The sequence below is a fragment of the Chenopodium quinoa genome, unplaced genomic scaffold (assembly GCF_001683475.1).
Source record: "Chenopodium quinoa cultivar QQ74 unplaced genomic scaffold, ASM168347v1, whole genome shotgun sequence".
In the NCBI taxonomy this organism is placed as follows: Eukaryota; Viridiplantae; Streptophyta; class Magnoliopsida; order Caryophyllales; family Amaranthaceae; genus Chenopodium; species Chenopodium quinoa.
Window position 1 is genome coordinate 4597181 of NW_018743331.1, and position 22048 is coordinate 4619228.

Here is a 22048-nt window from a genome sequence, read left to right on the forward strand (position 1 = left end):
CGGAGATGCGGGGGACGCCGGAGGTACGTCGTCGTCGACGGAAAACGAGGTAAGTCACCGTTAAAATTCACGGTTTACCGTCGGAGTGGCTCCGGCGCCTAGGATGGACGCCCAAACCGTAGCCTGGACGTCCAAGCCAGACGCCAGAACCACCAGAGTGGCGTCCAGCCCAGACGCCAGAACCACCAGAGTGGCGTCCAGCCCAGACGCCAGAACCACCAGAGTGGCGTCCAGCCTAGACGCCCAGACCACCAGACTGGCGTCCTGGCCAGGCGCCACTCTACTGGCTGAGGCGGCCCTGCCAGGCGCCAGTCCAGTGGCTGTGGCAGCCCTGGCAGACGCCACCCTTATAAATTAATTTATTTTTTTTTTATTTTGTTATTGTTTTTTATTTATTTATTTATTTTTTAAAAAAAAATCGAAAATGATTTTTTAAAAAAATTCGAAATGGGTTTTTTTTTAAATTAATTTTGAAAATTCGAAATAGGTTTCTTTAAAATTAAGTTTGAAAATTCGAAATGGTATATTTTTAAATTTAGTTTGAAAATTCGAATTGGGTTTTTATAAAAATTAAGTTTGATTATACATAATTATGCTTTTTTTTGTGTTAATTCTGTGTAAATATAGAAATTAAATGTATTATCCGTTAAATGTATTTATTGTAATATATAATTGATGCAGGATTATGGTGGAGACGGAAATGATTACAGTGGGATATTTGGACATGATGGTCCATTCGAAGAAGCTCAACAGGCGATTGATTGGGCAAAACACGTTGCAATTGCAGCTGGATTTTGCTTGGTAGTAGTAACTCATAAATCTCAACGGGATGGTAGAATGGATCGCATTTTGAGATGTGACCGTTATCGCAAAAGAGAAGAAAGAGATTTTCGTACAACCACTCGGTTTGATACAAAGCGGAAAGGTTGTGGGTGTGAGTTCAGAGTAAAGGTTCGACAACTACGGAGTCGTGACGGTTGGGAAGTGATTGGTTACTCTAAATGGGGGTATCACAACCATGAGATGATAGTATATGAAGAGGGTCATCGACAGCTGAGCGGCTTAAGTCCTGCTGCGAAACTAGTTGTGAAAGAAATGAGTGATGCTCAAGTCAAGCCTGCTAAAATATTAGCATTTGTGTTAGAGAAATTTCCAGAAGACCATCCAAACCGAAGACACATCTACAACGTCAGACAGCAACTCAAGTTTGAACGGTCAGAGGGAAGGAACCCTATACAGCAGCTGCTACACCAGGCACAATCACGTGGTTACCTATTCTGGTTTGATTCTGATGAAGATACAGCGGAGGTGACTCATCTTTTCCTTGTGCATCCTGATTGTGCTGATATGATCAAGTCTTGGCCATTTGTGATTTTGATCGACTCAACGTACAAGACAAACAAGTACAAGTTCCCACTGGTTGAGATCATGGGGATGACTCCAACGAACCAGAACTTTCTGATTGGTCATGCAATCATCAAGGATGAGACGGCTCCAAGTTATTATTGGGTGTTGGAGAAGCTGAGAAACTACATCGGGCCTAATGTTCATCCAGCAGCCATCGTCAGCGACTGTGAGGGAGGTCTCTTTGCCCCCATAGCAGAGCTGTTTCCAGAATCGAACCACTTATTGTGCACATGGCACATCAACAATTGCGTGAAAGTGAAAGCCTACAACCTTTTCAACAAGAATTTGGAAATGGCAGAGAGATTGGTGAATGGTAAGTGGCGGAAGATCCTACAGGCTACCACAGAGGAAGCGTATGAGCGAGCATTGGCTAACTTCAGGGATTCGTACCAGTGGTGTCCGGCACTGGTGGACTATGTGATGCAGCAATGGGTCCCTCACAGGGAAAATTTTGTCAAATATTGGACAAACCAGGTACTTCATTTCGGGAACACTACAACAAGTAGAGTTGAGAGCGCTCATAGAGCTACTAAGGACTGGATTGATTCATCGACCGCTGCTTTGGATACACTGTTCGATAGACTTAACAAGTCAATTGAAACTTAGAAGAACGGCATCAGGAACTCTCTAGAGGACTCCAGACGACGACATGGTACGATGTATAGCCATTTTATATTTAAGATTCTCCATGGTCGTGTGTCGCACTACTGCTTGGGGTTGATTCTCACTGAGCTGAACAGGATGAGGGACTTGGCTGACGAAGTGTATGCTCGGTGTGGGTGTGCTATTTCAGTAACTCATGGATTACCTTGCGCATGCACCATTCACCGCGTTATTACAAAAGAAAGGGCGTCGATACATGTTGATCGGGTCCATTCATTCTGGAGGACGCTTGTTATTGGTGAGCATGCAGACACTCAAACGGCCGACCGTGAACAGGAGGAGTTGGAGCAGTTTCGTTCGATGTACGACCGAGTGTCCTCCAGCCATCCTTCTATTATTCGTGACGCTACTCATGTACTTCATGACATGTTTTACACGTCTACCTTAGATTATGAGGAACCCGAAGGAGTTGACCGTCCTCGAGGTCGACAACGGCGGAACAGGAGTGCGTTTGAGTATATCTGTGGTCTTGGTCGTGGTCGTGGTCGTGGTCGGACATCGTCATCTAGTCGTAGTCAATCTTCATCGTCTGTGAATATGCCCCTGAGAACTGGTATGTTTTGGTTGTTTACATTGCACATAGTTTTAAAGTGTTACTCCTGCCTTCTTAACTGTCTATAATTATATGGTGAATAGGAAGAAACGATGTTGATCAGTTTCCGTACAAGGAAAGGATACCTGCGATCATCATGTCGTACTTGGAAGGGTGGAATGATGTAGTCGGAGATGGTAACTGCGGATTCCGGGTCGTGGCTGATGTTTTTTCAAATGGGCGAAGACAACTACGGTTTGGTGCGTCAGTTGATGTACAGCGAAATTGCCTCTAACCGAAATGTTTATCGTCATGTGTACCAGGATGACTTGGATGTCGCTCTGCGGCGTATCCGGTGGGGAGGTGGACCTTGCGGCCAAAATCATTATTTTGACGCGCCCCTAGATCTGTTTGCCGTTGCAAACATTTACAAATGCGCAGTCATGCATTTCGGCTTGGGAGTGCATAGTCAAGCTTATTATCCTTGTACCACAGTTCTCCCTTGGCGGTCGCGTGAGACTGTCACCACACCGGTCAGAGAGCTAGCTATTGCGTTTCTTGGGTCGTCATACAGACATTTCATCCGACTAGACATGTCATCCGATTTTCCAGTGCCACTGATTATACCTCGGTGGTACAACATTTGCACAGCGAGCGTAGAGGGTTGGGATGCGCTATATCATGACCGGATCCACGAATGGAACACCCTAGCTGCATTTTAGTTTTTCATGTTTACATTCTTCCTATGTAATCTTATTTGTACGTTGCTCTAGTAATGAGAACTTTAATCTTTTATATTGTATTGTTTACTGCATTCTATATGTTGCATGGGTAAGTTGCGCGGATCCACGAACGGTTATATCAAAATTTAAAAACAGCAATGATAATATGTTTAAGTTGGAAGCTAAAAGAACAATCTAAAATGTTACAAACTTACAACATAATGTCCAATTTAATAAATTAAAACGATAATATTTAAAGTGCTCTGTAAATAAAATGACAAAACCATCAGTAATCCCTCCTCGACGACGACTCCCACTGCGCAAGGGTCTGTTCCAGACTATCAACAACAACTCTCCCTGTTGCACTCATGTTGTCCTTCTCAAGAGAGAGTTTCTGTACATCCTGCATTATCTTTCCCATCCACTGCATACAACAAAAAACAAAAGATGAAATACAATAACAACATATAAAACTTAATTAAAAGACAACGATAAATATAATATGAGACATACCGCTTCCATGGCAGTAGGCGGTGGCACATAATCATCATCGCTGTGGTCGAGATCTGCGATCAACCTCGGGTGCGAATACCTGTTGAACCATTCCATGTAGTAATGGTCACACATGGGAGGAACCCCAAAGGGCGGCCGCTGCAACTCCGCAGTCCATAAGCGGGCCACCATCGGAAACTGGTCCCACGTCCCGGTCATGATATCCGGCCATTGCACGACGTAGTCCCTCGACGATGCAGGTCGGACCGCCTTCATCGGGCATGCCGGGGGAGGAAGGACAACTTGGACAAATCCAAGCTGGCGAAGACAACGCTGGGGCATGTACGCCTCGACGATCTCACGATACTGAATGAGTCCCGTGTACAGGGTCCTGGGTACCCTAACACTAGGGTTCGGGCCGAAAGGCATCCAGTTCACCTGCACATAGTTTTAAAATTTAATAACATGAATATAATATGTGCAAATAATAAAATGTAGAAACAATTTATAAACGTTACCTCTAAGGGGGACAGCCTGTCCAGCAATAACCGTATCGATCGGAGGCGGTCAACGGACTTCTTCTCCGAGCGCGGACTCCACGCACAAGCACGCGACATCCCCTCATCAATAGGAACCGGGTCACGATGTGGTCGCAATGCAGGAAAGTACTCGTATATCTAGGTCTGCAATAGAGTCAGACACCCAGTGATACCTGTCGCGTCAGCTCGACTCGCAAATCCTAGTTAGCGATACAAATACGCCAACGTAGTCGATCCCCAGGAAAACTGGCCTACACTGTCGGGGTCACACGCCTCTACTATGTCGCGTGGCCTGAGCTTGTTTCCGCCGCTCTTATCCGAAAACAAGGTACATCCGAGGAGTAGAAAAACATAAGCACTCAGCTGTGCGTCGTGCGTCCTACGTGCACTGGGGTACAAACACCGCTTCAACACGGATGCGATCTTCACACCTCCGTGTTCCCAAACACCTAGCGCATCGGTGTACAGTTCAGCCCTGTCCACCGCCAACAACTCCGCCAGCAAATCTGCCTGATCCGCATCAGCCACAGCACAAAGTCGTTTACCCTCAACACGAATCCCCAGAATGGCCTCGACGTCATGTAACATGATCGTCATCTCACCGAACGGAAGGTGGAAAGAGTTTGTATCCGGCTGCCATCGCTCAATGAAAGCCGTGATCAGCGTACTGTCAATCTTATCGTGCATGGTGGCAGGAACGTGATTCACCCCAGTGCCCTCCAGTCGCTCGAACATCTCGCTCGAACATCTCGCTCTCCGCCGGCCAAGCCTCAGCCCATGTACGCAAAAAGCTACAAGTCTTTTCCCGGGTATGACATTTCAACAACCCCGTAACTGAAGGCCTCTCCTGGTCCTCCCAAATACGGGCAGCTATGTGTCCTAGAAAGCTAGGAATCACACTCCCGTCAACAGGCCCACCGGGCACCTCACTCCTAACAACCCAAGAATCATTACTGGCCCTCGACCGTTTCCTGCTTGCCCCAGATACAGTGGACGCAGATGATGTGCCAGATCTACTAACAAACCTACCACCCCTACCCTTACGCACCTCCACCATATGTGTCTCGTACATGTCATCAACCCTCTGACTAAATGGACCGTAATCATCATACGGTCCACTGCCATCGTCCACATCCTCATCCTCATCTGCGCCCTCCTCCTGCTCCTCCTCCTGGTCACCCTCCTCAGCATCATCATCGTCTCATCCCGACGGTGGATCCGTTCTCTACGAGCTGAGGCCGAAATACCACGGGATCTGACATGTCTATGCCCCGACCTCTCCACTGAATAGCTTCTACTAAGAAGCTCTACATTCTTCCCCGCACCATGACGACCCAGTGAATTCTACACAAAATTTTAAAATATATAAACATACAAAAATTTATACGAAAAATAGCTACCACTACCCAAATCAAATAAACTAAAAACATACTAACAAATTAACATAATAAAGAAATTAACAAAACACTTAAATAAAAATAATAGAATAAAAAATACACTTAGAAAGGAAATAAAACCAACACAGAAGAATATATATAAACATAAATAATTCATTCCCAATTAAAATAAATTAACTAACCAAAAACAATATCAATAATAAAATTTAAAATAAATTAACTAACCAAAAACAATATCAAAGTCACAAAAAAAAATATAAAAACAAATCAAAATAGAGAATAAAAATAAAAATGTACAAAAAAAACAAACAAATAATTGTAAACAAAATATAAACATAGAAAAAATACAAAAAAATTGAAAAAATTTATAAAAATAAACAACAAAATATAAAAACAATTCAAAAAGATATTACACAAAAAAAAAAAACAATATTTTAAAACAAATATAAAAAAAAAAAAAAGAAAAAAAGGGGGGGGGGGGCGCCTTGGCTGGACGCCCAGCCAGCGGTGGTGGCGCCAGCTGCAGACGCCGCCACCAGTGGGCTGGCGCCTGGGCTGGACGCCACAACCACGGCTGCGTCGCCTTGAATAAACGCCACAACCGTGGCTATGGCGTCCAGCCCAGGCGCCAGCCTACTGGTGGCGGCGTCTGCAGCTGGCGCCACCACCGCGCCCCACCTCCGTCACGACGGTTTTCCCTTTTTTTTTTTTTTTTTACAAATTGTACCTTGCCTCCTTGGGACCTCCTTCCCTCCGCCGCCGCCGCCAATTCCTTGCCTTGCCGCCTCGACATTGCCGTTGTTTGAAATTTTTTTTTTAGAGAGGTTGAAAGAAGATGAGCGATGAGAGTGTGAGTGATGAGAGTGTGAGTGTTTTTTTTTAGGTCAAGGGCAATATTGTCAAACCAAGTGAATTTTGTGGGCTTTATGTAGTAATTTGTGGGCGATGTTTAACAAATCCCGTTGTTTTTGGTGTGTGTGATGATTTTATAGTGTTTAAATAATGATTATTATGTAATTAATTTTCAGATTTAGTTTTTGAATTAAAAAGCCCCAAATTGAAAACCCTAGGTTTCTAAATTAATGTATATTGATGGAAATTGATTGTAGTTGATTGAAATTTTTGAAATAGGTGTTTTTAAACATAATTACAACAATTTTATAAGTTTTTATAAAGTTGGAATTTTTATATAAAGGTTAGAATTATGTTTCTTGAAGGGATTTTTAATTACGCATTAACTGGGAATAAAAGTAGGTGGTTTAAATTAATTTTCAGCATTTTTTTAAAGGTTTAAAAATGATTTAAAGAGTGTATATATTGCTGAAAATTTATTATGAGTAGGTATTATTGTCTCTTTGTAATCTTGGGTTGTAGGAGATTTCCAAGTGAGTGATTTCGTGTAGTCGTGGCGATTTTGAGATCATATGCGAGGTACGTTCGCGTACCCAGTATTGTTTAAGTGTATAGAAGCATGCTAGGCTTTGTTTGATTAATTCCAAGGTAGTACCATGATAGGTATTGGTTGGAATTGTCGATTGGATTGATGCTGGTGATTAATTTGTGAAGTATGGATTATTTGTGGTGAATTGATGGTTGGAATTAATTATGTTGGCATGTGAATATGAACCACACTTTTATTATTGGCATGATTGAGAGCATGTTTGATTAAACTAAATGTTTAATTTGGTTTGGAATATGAAAAGGGAATTTTATTATGGTTCATATAATTTTTATTGACGCTTTAAGCATGAGAATTGAGCTATTAAGTGTCTTAGTACATAGCAATAAAAGGAAATGCAGTTTCTAAGTGCACTTAAGGTGTTCTAAACACCGAGGGATAGGAATTGTGGTGCTTTATGCGCTTAAGGTGTTATTTAACGCCAACTAGTTTAAAAGGATTCAACATTAAATTTTATGTGGTCACTAATTATTCAAGAATTAAATTGGTATGTTTGATTGCTTGAATGATTTATTATGATTGATTGTGTCATGGTTTGAGAGTCATCACCAAGTCTAAAATATGTAAATAACGTAAAGTGAAAGAGATTACACGCCAAAACTCTTGGAACGTATATACCTCGAGTATGAACATATGGGGGGAGTTATGGGGTTTTATATTTAACCATAGCTTCTACTGGGAGTACAGGACGCCGTATTTTCTTTATTTATTTTATGCGTAGGACGTCCAGTCACTTTCATGTGGTATTTGCTTACCCGGTTAGCTCCCGGTGTAGTTTACCTCAATTTATTTGGGGCAGGGATTTGGTGGGAAACCCGTTCGATGCGTAATCAAATTAAATAAGCAATTCATTTATTTATTAGTTGGTTGTATAGTATGTTGTGTGCTTGTAAACAGGTGCAACAAGGTAAGTTGTGTGTTGATAGGATAAAAACATGTTAGTGTGTACTGTTTACGGTTATGTACACAGCTTTACTGATTGTGTGTTTATATATTTGTTTGGCCTTGTCTTTATCTTGGCCCTACGATGACCCATTTCTAATGGCTAGTAGTGGGGACAAAGTAAAGGGAGGTTTTTCAGGTGATGAAGCATATTCATGATGGGCATGAGTGAAGAGCGATTCCTTTTTAGTTTCCATAAGAATATGATGTGTTTATTCGCTTTGAGTATTATATATTTGCTTGTGAGACTTACACAAAGGTTTTAACATTCGTTTTGGGTTTTGATAAGGGCCTACAATGGTTCCAAGTTGTAGGTTGACCTTATTTGAGTTTGGTTTGACTTTACTTTCGTTTGGTTTGACTTTTTAAGCTGACTTGATTTAAATGGTTTTTAAAGTGAGTCTCCCGCTGTGTGTCTTTTATAATTGCCTTAGCCGTTTTCAAGGTTGTGGTAATGTCTTAGAATTTCCTATTTTGTATTTTAAAAAGAGCAAAACAAGTATTTTAAAGGAAAGGAAAATCTAGGGTGTTACATGCCCCGCCCCATTGACATCCCTATGTTGGCATGTATAACGTACTCCCTTCATCCTCAAATATAGTTTCATTTTTATTTTCGGACGCTTTAAATGTTGTTCGTATATTTTTTTTTACACTATTTTCAAACATAATAAAATTACCTAACTACCCTTAGTTTTTTTTTGTATTTATCCTTTGAACTTCATAAAACATCCTCATATATTGTCTTAAGCACCTTACATAATCAACAAAAATTGGGAGGGGACCGGAACTTAAGCACCCAAAACTGAGCCCCGAATTTAGATTAGCTCAAAGGTTGAACCTAGTGGAACATAAATAAAACAAAGTTAGATTACATCATTTTCTATACACTTCATGTCTTTAGTGTTATCATTATTTTCTATATTTAGTTTTTCTCTCTTATCAATTTCTCTTGTATTTTATTCAGTGTAGAGAAGAATTCTAAATAAAATTTAACTCAAATTTGTCAATTAAAAACAATTGTAGATTGATGTTGTCTGAAGTGTTTCAAATTAAAGCCCTTAAAAAAATGTGGCAAAATTTATGAGTTTGAAGGTGTTTAGGTTTCGTTCTCTTTGCCTGCATTTTTCTCTCTCTTATTTTTGTTTAGATTTGGCATATTTGTTTGATTTTCATGATGAATTGACCTCTAGTTTGTTGTTTGATTGTTTGTTTTGAATTTACATAAGTTAAGGTTTTGATTTACCTTATTTTAAAGAAAAAAACAATTAATTATGCCGAATCATGTGCGAGTTTTGTTATGCAGGTGATTGTGCAATTTTGTTGCTGATTTTGATTTTTGTTGAGTGATAAAGCTTTGATCTGTAAATATTTGGTTATTTAGACTTAATTTGGTTTAAGTATTTACTCATTTATGCAAGATATGTTAATTTATTGGGTGATTTAGACTTATGTTGCTCCAAGTATCTACTCATTTGAATTAACCCTCAGTTTGGGTTAATCTGTACACATAGAGTGACCTATGTTCATGACTCTGTTTAGCATCATAAACTGATTATGTAAGGTGAATTAGCCACTTTTGTTGATCTTTTATTTTTACTCATTGATTAGTGAGGGTTTGATTGTTCAGTTATGATCCTTTATTAATCTCTGTACCGTGGTTGGTATTTAGAGTACTTTATGATTAATTGTTGTCCATGTATGAACCTTTAATGATCCCTGTGTTTTGAAAGAGATGAATTGGGAATCAATTATCCTATTAATTAAACACATGGTTGTTTGTTGACCCCTATGTTTAGTTGATCTATTTGTTTTATTGATCTCTTTGTTAACTATGATATGACTTGGGATATAAATCATGTAATGTTCCCTTTAAAGTCTTGTTTAATGTTCTCTATATTGTTGACATTTTTTAATAGACTATGTGTTGCATTGACATAATAATGATAGTGACTAATGACAACTGATCTTCCAAAATTAGATGTCATATGTATCCTATGTGCTATGCTATGCGACTCTATTCTGTAGTTACACATGAAGCATTGTAAGAATTTGGTGGTTGATTTGTAAATTCCAATATGTCCTATTGTAACACTTTAGAAATTCCCTTCCTTTAAAATACCTATTTTGCCCTTTTTAAAATATAAAATAGGAAAAATCTAAAACATTACTGCCACCGTGATTATGGTTAAGGCATTTATCAAAGACACACAGTGGAAGACTCTTTTAGAAAAACATTCAAAATAAAACTAACTTCGATAGTCAAACCAAACGAAAGTAAATTTAAACCAAAGTCAACCTTCAACTTGGAACCATTGTAGGCCCTTTTAAAAACCTAAACATACTTCAAACCAATATTTAAAACAATGCGTTAGTTTCAACAAGTAAATAAACAATATTCAAAGCAAATGAAGCAAATTATATTCTCATAAAGACTAAACAAGATCGTTCTTCACTCAATTCCCCAACATGAATATGCTGCATCACCTAAAAAGCTTCTCTTTATTTTGTCCCCACTAGTCGCCATAAGAAATGGGTCCTTGAAGGGCCAAGACAAAGACATGGCAAAACAAACACACAATCAGCAATGCTGAGTACATAAGCGTAAGCAAAACACACTAACATGCATTTGTTCTAGCAAAATCCAACTAACCTTTGGCTCAGAGTTCAACATACAACCAACAACACAATTCACAAGACAATTCATCATTTATTTGTATTGATTACGCATTAATTTATATTGATTATGCATCAAACAGGTTTCCCCCAAACCAGCCCAAATAAAGGGGTACCAACATGGGAGCTAATCGTGCTAGTATAAAATAAACCACTCGAAGGTGGCGGAATGCCTGTTGTGGGGAGTTTTTCCTCCTCTGCGCCCTACATGTGGGTCATGTTTTTAAGCATGGCGGCGCTCCAAGGAAAAGAAGCTAGAGAAAAAGAGTCGCCAACAAGTTTGTAAACCGTTCATGATTATGAAGGTTACACCCCATTCACAATTACATATCGAGATTGCTAACTCCATAGTGGTCTGGAACCATGACTGGATGTTCGGGGATGATGGTACAAATTTGACCTAAGAGAAGCCAAACCCGCCCTAAATAGGCCTCTACTTGATTCTTATTGATATTCATGCGCGCTTTTTGATCAACATACATACATCAAATTACCCTAAACCTGTTTAATCTACGTTGGTTGATTATTAATGCACAATCAAATTTAATATTGGTGATCACTTGAATTAAAATCATATTAAGCCTAGATCTAATTATTAATTATCTTATTAGGCGTGATTTCAAGTAAAAATTCCCTTTAAAGCTGCAGAATGGGGCGTGATCAAGCAATAACGATAAACCATAAATAATAAAGCAACATATGAGTAGTATAACAATCATCATCAAAACATCGTTAGTAGTAAGATCCGAGGCATGATACTTAGAAAATTAATAACAACTCCTAGCATGTCACTAATAACAAAATCAAAGCGTTATCCTAAACATGATACTAATAATCAAAACAACATCCTAAGCATGATTTCTATTCCAAAATCAAAAGAATAATATAAAGGGTAATTAAATTGCTCACTTTGATGCCTCAACCTTCTTGCTATAAAATCAATACACACGTTAGGAAACTTCGAGAAAGTGAAATCAATAAAGTAAATAAATCAAATATGAATTGAAATATAGATTTGGGACCAAACCCTCAGAACTATCAACCTTTCACGTCGAGCTTAAAGGCAACGTCGAGTATGGTTTGGAGTATTCGAATCACGCAAAGGAAGTATTGTGTTTGTTTTGGGGTGCTTAGGCTAAGAGCATTGGAATTGAGAAGTCTAGAGAATTCTGGGATGAGGGGATTTTTTAGGCTAATTGTGACTGATTTTTTATGATTGTTGATGATGATGAATGTTGATAATTGTGGCTAGTTATTGATGGTTCTAACTGATTTTGGCTAATTCTAGTTGTTTATGGCTAATTCGAGCAGATCTGAAAACAGGAAAAACGACCTCTATTTATAGGAAAAAAGGAGAGTCTGGACGATCAGAAAAGATCAGGAATTCTAGATAAAATAGAACAGATTATGTCGTAGCATGACAGGGTTGTCGCGACACGTTGGCACCTGTCGCGATGCGACAGTGTTGTCGTGGCGCGATGCCCCTGTCGTTGTGTGTTGGTTCTGAAGGATAACAAAGTTGTAAGATATTTGATTTTCTAATGAAATTATGTTTGCAGAAGATATCCGAACGTCTATGAATTTGAATGGTACAAGGATTATCATATGAGAAGTTTTATTCAATCTCAAAATTCTTTGATCTTTATTCTTCTTGGAAAGGATAGATTGAAACCTTCTAGAGGATTCTAGAAGTTCCTAATAAAATATTTGGACTCCATATAATCATTGGGTCATAGCTAAGGTGGTCCTAGACTCGGTTTGGGCTCGGTTTAGTATTTTTGCTATAACGTATTCTTTTTAAGTCGGATTTGGGCTTACAATATATTGTTGGAAATCTCTTTTCAATATCCATCCAACTAAAAAATAATTGGATTGAGAACATGGACCAAAATAATCTGGTTTGGATGTTATTCTTGGTTTGGGCACGAAACGAATGATTTTAAGGACACGAAATGAATGATTTTGGGATTAAGGACACGAAATGAATGATTTGAGTTAAAAATACTTTGGGTAAAGTTAGGAATATGGTCAAGGCTTAAGGAAACTTTGCAAGACTTTTTAACTCTTTACCGAACTCGTCAATCAAAACGTGAAAGGTACTCATCACTGGGTTTGATTTTTGGAGAGACACAATTACGTGACTACACCTTCGCATTATAAAAAGGAAAATACAATGTCTAGTACTTCTAGTAGAAGTTATGATCAAATATAAAGTCACGAAGCTCCCCCCATATGTTCATACTCTAGGTGTATACGTTCCAAGAGTTTTGTGCGTAACCTCTTTCACTTTACGTTATTTACATATTTTAGACTTGGTGATGACTCTCAATCAACATAATTCATTCAACAATCAAATACTCCAGTTTAATTCTTGAATAATTAGTGATCACATTTAATTTAATGTTGAACCCTTTTTAAACTACCTCGGCGTAGAAACACATTAAGCGCATAATGCACCACAAATCCTATCCGTCGGTGTTTAGAACACCTTAAGTGCACGTAGGCACCTTAATATAATTTAATTCTCGTGTACTTAGACACTTAAATAGCTCAATTCCTCATGCTTAAAGCATCAATAAAATTATATGAACCATAAATAAATTCCATTTCATTATTTCCCACTCAATTACACATTTAGTTTAATTAAACATGCTCTTAATCATGCCAATAATAAAAATGTGGTCCATACATGCAAACATTATTTATTCCAACAACAAATCATTCCACAATATTTATGCCTCATAAACACTTCACCAAATCAATTCAATTCCATACAACCAATCCAATCCAACAATTTCAACCAATTCCTAGCATGATACTAACTTGGAATGAATCAAAATAATTCCTAGCATGCTTCTACACGTTTAATAATTACCGAGTCACTCACGTGGAAGTCTCTTACAACCCACAAATATCAAGAGACATTAATACTTGCTCTAAATAATTTCCAACAATATAAACACACTTTAAAACACTTTTAAACCTCTCAAAACATGCTGAAAATTATTTATAATCACTTGGTTTGATTTTCAATTAATGGGTAATTAAAATTCCTTCAAGAAACTCATAATTTGGCCTTTACATACAACAATATAAAACCATTAAAACTTGTTGTAAATTTCTTTTAAGCATTGATTTCAATAAAATAAACCAACCACCATCAATTCCCATAAAATATCATTAATTTAAAAATCTAGGGTTTCACTAGTTTGGGGCCTCTTCATATAAAACATAATCTAAAAATTACTTATATAAAACACCATTAAAATCATCATAATCTCATCACATAATACTCAAAGTCAATAATTAATCAAGGCTTAATTAAAATCAAAGCAAGAAGAGGTTTTTTTTTTATTTATTTATTTTTTTTTTCATTTTTTTTATACAAAGCCGTATATGAGGGGAGGGGAGGACGGTTGTTGCCACCTCTTCGCGGCTACTGCTGCTGCCGGCGGCTGACTATGGTGGTAGTAGTGGCAGCCAGCCGTCAGTGCTTGGTAGTGTATGTGTGTGTCGTGAGGGAGAGGGGGGAAAAAGAGGAAAGAAAATAAGAGGAGGGAGAGAGAGAGATAGAGAGAGAGAGAGAGCCAGAGAGACAGGGAGTTACCTCTTGGGTATTTTTCACCTTGGGGCAAAAGTCTGATTTTTGCTCTTGGGTGAATATTTATACTATCTCTAAAACCCTCCTTTCATAGGCTTTCCTTATTTATCCTTAATGAATCCTACTCCTACTCAAAATAGCTATTGACTTTATTTTTAAATCTTTTTTACTTTAAAACTCCTTTATAATTTAAATACTGCCCCAAAGTTTTAAGTATAGAAATAAGATATTTCCAAAACCGTATTAATAAATGATTGATGAGTTTTTAATTATTTAAATAAACCTTTAAAATAATTAAAAATAAAATGAATAATTCATTTCAAATCAATAAAATACGTTTGTAAAATAATAATTTAGTTTATAAATTGTATAAAAATACGGGGTATTACACCTATGCAATTGTGACTTAGTGAGTTGATTGTGTTACTTGGTTTTTTTTTTTTTTTTTTTTTTTCAATGGCTCAAGCATTGTGATCATGAGTGTGTCCCCTAATTCTACTGTGTCATATTCCCCATTTGAACATAGATTTAGTTATGAAATGTACGGAAAACAGATATTCCGTCGGGAGAAGGTTAACCAACCATCCAAACCACCTGAAACTGATGGTGATGCTCATAAACAAACTAATTCTGAATTTCTGATATTGACGAGGTCCTTGATGACTCTAGATCTCATTACACGTTGAGTCATACAAGTGCTTAGATCCTTATTTTGAACTTATGTCTGACTATCTTGGTGAGCATAGTATTACAACAATGAAACAAGAAGAAATTGCTTTGGTGAGACAATGGTGGCAAAGAAAAGCCTCTTGCCAATAATCTTGATTACTAGCCTCATGCTTTTGCTAGAAAATAGGCTAAAATTTGGGATTGAAAAGGTGCTCCTAAGTGGTTTCTAACTCTGATTCTAAATAATTATTAACTAATACTATTTTATATAGATTTACTTTCTCTATCTAGCTGAGAGCTTCTCCCATTAAGACGTGGGTTTTTGTTATTCAATTCAACTTTGAATACTGTTGCATGCAACCAATAACTTGCGTTGTTCTTCTTTCCAGTCACACGAATGCAAATCTCTTCAACTTCTCTTTTGCAAATTGAAGCAACCAATAGCATTTGATTTGAGCTTATACTCTTCTTTTCTCAAATATTAGTTACCCAAATCTTTCAAATCATTGCAAGTACTTTTACAAGTTAACTCATTCAACCTCTGAATTTGCCACTTGTCCTGCATGCAATTCATCTTTCATATACATACCAATTATAGATAGAGCTCTTTGGTTCTTAGTGTTCTTCATCTCCAACTCTTTGCCTTCTCCTCCTCTTTTCTTCTTCTTCTCTAATGGCAAATATTCCGCCTTATAGACCCCAAATTACCTGGGTGATTCGGATTCTGATGATTGTCTACGAATGGGTGGTCTTGCTACTCCACCACAAAATTTTAATTTTACTGGGCCAATTAATTACAATCTGAGTGTTGTCGAAATGTTCATCGGATCGGGCTGCGTCCTCCCTCCGTTTGAGTAGATCCAAAATATTGTTAACTCAAAGTGGAGGAGGAGGGGGCATTATAAGGGTGCACAAGGCAGGTGCATACTACATCTTTGAGTGGTACAACACCTCTTATCTCACTACATATTCTGCCTACAGTCTGGAATTTTCAATGGGTTAATTATTAACCTTTGAAGGTATCATTGTACTTTTATTTCTCATCGTATTAACTTTGATTCCACTTCTCTATGGGTAAGAATTCATGGCTTACCATTTCTCTATCTACCCCATGAATGGGCTACTCAAATTCTTTCTTATGTTGACTATATTGAAGAATTTGAATTTAAGGGTCAAGGCTTACCCCATTCTACGGATATGCGTGCTAAAATAGTGGTTAATCTCACTCAACCACTAATTCCTGGTTGTTTTGTGCCTCTAGAAGGTGACCGAATTATTTGGGTTCACTTTAGATACGAGGAAAAGTTGTGGTTTTGCAAGACATTCAAGGAAGAACTGCGGTGTTAAAAAGGCAGTTGCCATACAAAGGCTAAAAAACCGAGTTGCTGCTCTTGAACGCCAAGGCATGAGGATCTTATATGGCCCTCGTGAGTACAATTATTACTCAAACTTCATTAGAGGATTTCCTAACAACGATAGGTACAGGAACCCAGAAGCTAATTTGGTTCGACCTGAAGAACCAGAGGATGTGCCGTTGAAAACCGTAATCTCAGTAGTGATGGTGATTCTGCCTCTAATGAATCTAATGATAATTTAGGGAGTGGAGGTACTGATATCTACTTCACTTGCTCTGATAATTTCTCGGATTCATCTGAACAGGGAGGGATATCATTAAAAGTGATATCCATAAATCGAACCGATAAGTTCGGGTACCCGGATTTTCGGATCGGTTATCGGGTACCAATAAGATATCCAATAATGATAATTAAACTTAATAATTTAGTTATTATGATATCATTTAACACTAATTAACAACAATACCACACGATCTTGACCAAACTATTAATAATATTACTAATCATTGATATTATAAAGTGATTACGAAGTAAAGTAAGAGTTAGATTATGGAAAAATAGATTTAAGTAGGAAAAAAAAACAAAAAATTGTTTATCGAATCGGATCGGAACCGTTAATTTTAAAATGATACCCAATAACCATACCGATAACAAATTATCGGAACGAGTGCCTGAACCGTTATATTTATCGGATCGGGTACCTTAATTCTCGAAATGGTTACGGATCAGGTTTTCGGGTAGTTTTGCTCAACCCTACTAGGAACAAGGTTGGGCCTGGCAGAGATCCATATGCTCAATTCTTTCTCTCTGCTAAAATTTGCGAGAGATCTTCTCCTAGATTCTCGAATGAACTTTCAAGAGTTCTATACATTAACCCTAACCTTGTTTCTTTTGTGAATTGTTTATCTGCTGCTGCGAATGGTACAACAGGTAGTGATCCTTGTCTTGTCGACCAAATGCATGAAGCGTCTTTGAATCTTATTGAGAATAGACCCAAGAGCCCATCACCAACTCATACTTCAATGGGATTTGTGCAAAAATCCACTTTTCCTCTTTCAATGGGATTTCGGGGGCAAGCTTCCTAACTTGCCCTTGACTGAGTTCGACCCTCCAAACTTGCCTGCTTCTCCGGTGGCCACCATTAATGTGGATGATCTCTTCAACTCCCCTGCTCCCAATTCAAGGCAAATTCAAAATATTAGTACTGATTCAAAGATGAAAACTGAAATAGAAAAAAATGTTCAATCGGAAGGTGGCCGGAACATAAGGAGCAGCTTCGCTGATCTTAATTGGGGCAAAAATAACCGCTTAGCCACTCTGCACAGGTTGTCAGACAAAGGCAGTTTTGCTCTCTGGAGACGTGGTGCTACTGGGAATTTAACCGAACTTTTATTTCTAAAGCCATCTCCGATGAAGGCTCACCAATGGGGCTTGAAGGTGGATACTAATATTTTAGATCGGGCTAAGAAGCGCAAGTCTCCTTCTCTGTCGTCTTCTTTGGATTTGATGGGTTCAAGCTCTGTCAAAAAATTGAGGCTTGGTAATTTTACTGCTAATAGGATGAATGCTGCTATGGGAATGAATTGGGAAGCAAACCAACAATTAGTTTGCCTCGATTTGGTTATGCATGATGAGGTCGTTGCATCGCATATAAGAATAAAAGGAATAATATTTACACTATATACATAAGATGGGGGGTGTTTAAGGATCATAAACAATGAACTAAACGAACTAAACTATAAATAGTCTAATATTTACAAGCGACAAACAAGTAACCAACATAGTTGAAGTTCGATCATTGATAAATTAGACACAACTTAACCTCTTATTTTCATTCCTTTAGTTTTATTCAATACTCGGTTTAGCATTTAGGTTGCCGGATTTTCGCCGCGGACTATCCGTTACTTTGCTCACTAGAACTACTAGAATCTTGCTAAAATATTATCAACCCAATAAACAACTTGTATTGATCAAATCACATACTTAGTAGAATTAATATGAGCCGCTCACACTAATTAAAATAAGGTCGTTCCCTCTAAATTACCATCAAACGCCGCGTCTAACAATAATCTAGTGTAGTTTAATTGCTTTATAAATGTAATCGTGCACTATCACACATACAAAGATTAAACCTTCTGTAGGGAATTTTTCAAACTCAACTTTGAGCCCCACTGTGATCATGCATTTAAGCATGGTGGTGTCCAAAGGGAAGGAAGCTAGAGATAAAAGAGTCGCCAACAAGTTTTAAGAACTTGTAAACTGTTACGGGTGTGAAGGTTAAACCCCATTCATGATCACGGAGATCGCTAACTCCATAGTGGTCCGGAACCATGACTGGAAATTCGGGGATGATAATACGAATCCAACCTAAAAAAGATTGAATCCGCCCTAAATCGGCCTCTACTTAATTCTTATGATTTTTATATGCGCTTTCCGATCAACATACATACAATAAATTAAGTGGATTGCTAAACATCGCCCGCAAATCTCCACATAAAGCCCACAAATCTATATTGAATTTACCTTGTTGCCCTAAACCTAAAATAAAAAAATCTAACCCATACCCACACTCTAATCACCCGAAAATACGGCAATGTTGAGGCGGCAAGGCAAGGACTTGGCGGCCACAGCGGCGGAGGGAAGGACGGCTCACGGTGGCAGGGTATTTTTTAAAAAAAACTCCAGAAGAGGTGGGGGCGCCTGGCCAGGACGCCCAGCCCCTGGTGGTGGCGTCTGCTCCGGCCGCCGGAACCAGGGGGCTGGCGTCTGACCTGGACGCCTAGCCACGGTTGTGGCGTTTTCCAGAGGCGCCACCGCCGTGGCTGGGCGTCCAGGTCAGACGCCAGCCCCCTGGTCCCGGCGGCCGGAGCAGACGCCACCACCAGGGGCTGGGCGTCCTGGCCAGGCGCCCTACCACTTTTTTTTTTTTGTCTAATATTTTTTTTTTGGAAAATCAGAATTCTTTTGTTAATGTTTAATATTTTTGTTTTATGTGTTAATGTTTTTATTTCTAATGTATATATTTTTTTTTAAATCAGAATTTTTTGTGTTAATGTTTAATTAAAAAAAAACAAAAACTTTAAATAAAATTTTAAAAAAATTACAAAAAGTTTAAATAAAATTACAAAAAAAAAGAAAAAAAAGAAATAAAAAAATAACAAATTACAAAAAAAAAAAAAAAAAAAATTACAAAAAGTAGGAGTGGCGTCTGGCCAGGACGCCACAGCCATGGTGGCGGCGTCTGGCCAGGACGCCACAGCCATGGTGGCGGCGTCCTGACCAGACGCCACAGCCATGGTGGCGGCGTCCTGACCAGACGCCACCCCTACTTTTCGTAATTTTTCCCCCGGATTATCTCGCTTTCCGGCGACGATGACGGCTCTTCGGTGTCCCTCGGCGATCCACTCCAGCTCCACATTCTTCGTGAGAGTGAATTACGGTTTCGGTAAAAATTAGAAAAAGGGCAAAAGAGTCAAAGTAAAAATATTTGTGGGCTTTATGTGGAGATTTGCGGGCGACGTTTAACAAATCCCTAAATTAATCCTAAGCATATTTAATCTACGTTGGTTTATTATTAATGCACAAATAAATCTATTATTAGCGATCACTTGAATTAAAATCCTATTAGGCCTAAAATCAAATTATTAGTTATCTTATTAGGCGTGCTTTCAAGTACATATTCCCTTTAAACTTGCAAGAAGGGGTGTGATCAAGCAATAACAATAAATCATGAATAATCAAGCAATGTATAACTAATTGACACAACAATCATCATAATTGTTTCGGGGGTTTTTGGAGTCCCTCGGGAGAGTTACAATCCTGAGTATGCGCGCCTGACGTCTGTACCTGCAAAACTACGAAATTCCGGTTGGGTGGAGTTTCGCCTCCGACGATCAAGTTAGTATGATTCCGGATGGGTAAAGGTGCGGAAAGTAAGTGGGTTTTTCTCCCTGATTCAGAGAGATTCCGCAATTAATATTGCTCGGTTTTGTGTTTGTATTCCTAAATGTCTAATAAATGAGGAATTTCCTCTATTTATCGCAGATGAAGATCTGCTCCCCCATTGGGAGTACAATGCCACGTGTCAGTATCCGATTGAATCCCGTTGGGCCTCTGGTGGGCTGCCACGTGTCATCATGCTACTGGGCCACGTGGCATAGGGTACTTTTACCCTAAACATTTGCCCCTCACAAGTGTGACGTGGCTTTGCCACGTGTCATGTGTGACAGGTGTCAAGTGGTGGGGAGGTGATGGTTGGTCTGCTTCCCGCCTTTTTTCTTTGAAGTTTGAATTCGAATGCTTGAGGCAGAAGGTGGCGATTCGCCTTCTGGGTTTGTCTATAAATAGAGACACACCCCCTCTCTCCTCTTCACTTTACAAACTTTGCAAAAATTTCTTGAGAGCTGATACTGGCTGCTTAATTGTGCAACCAGCTTCCTCTTTCGAACGCATCCAAATACCGGTTGAGTGCTTGTTCAATCAACTCATTTAGGTACCGGCTGACTCTTGATTTTCTCTTGATCTGAGTAGAACCACAGACGGTCTTACACCGTCTGGGGCACCTTAAGCCCTTTCTTTCATGCCTTGCATTTGGTAGACCCACAGACGGTTTGGACCGTCTGGGGTATCTTCAAACCATGGTCTTCAAAAATAGACCCTCAGACGGTTATGGACTGTCTGAGGTATCTTCAAACAATGGACTTTCCAATAATGCATTCCATAGGCCCACAAACGGTGATATACCGCCTGTGGCATCTCTGAACAATTGTCTTCAAGGGGTTGCATTCAAGAGACCCGCAGACGGTTACATGCCGTCTGGAGCATCTTCAGACAATAGTCTTAAAACATTTTGCATTCAATAGACCCTCAACCGGAAATATTCCGCCTGGGTCATCTTCAAACAATTGATCTTCAAAGTAGATCCAGAGACGGTTATGGACCGTCAGGGGTATCTTTTTACAAATGATTCTTCAAAGTTTGCATCCATCATACCCTCAACCGGGCTTATGCCGTCTGGGGTATGCTCGAGCAACCTACCTCATAATTCGCTCTTGATCTGTATTTATAAGATCCTCCGCCGGTCCTTATGCCGTCTGGGGGGTCTTTGAGCGATTCTTCTCGGATACCGGTTGGGGTATCCTTGAGAAGTCCTCAATAAAACCAGTCAATGGGCCCTCAGCCGAAAATGTTCCGTCTGGGGCATTTCTGAGCAACCTTCATAAGTTGCCCTGTATAGACCCACAGCCGGTCATTATACCGCCTGGGGGTCTTTTGAGAAATCTTCATTAATACCGCCTAGGGTATCTTTGAGCAAGCCTTTGTGATACCGTCTGGGGTATCTTTGAGCAAGCTTCTTTGATACCATCTAAGGTATCTTTGAGTGATTTTCTTCCAAAATGCCTGACTGTTTGTCTTTGTGCTTCAGCTTTTCATACGCAACCAGACCGTTCCGCCTATGGCATCTTCAAGCCACCTTTTGGAATCTCAACCAAGTCTTGATAAGCCTTCTTATAATGGGTTGAGAGAAGCATTTTAGGGTGTGTTTTGATGCTTTATATGTACTTTTGTTAGCTTTTGTGAGTTTTGGGCTGTGATCT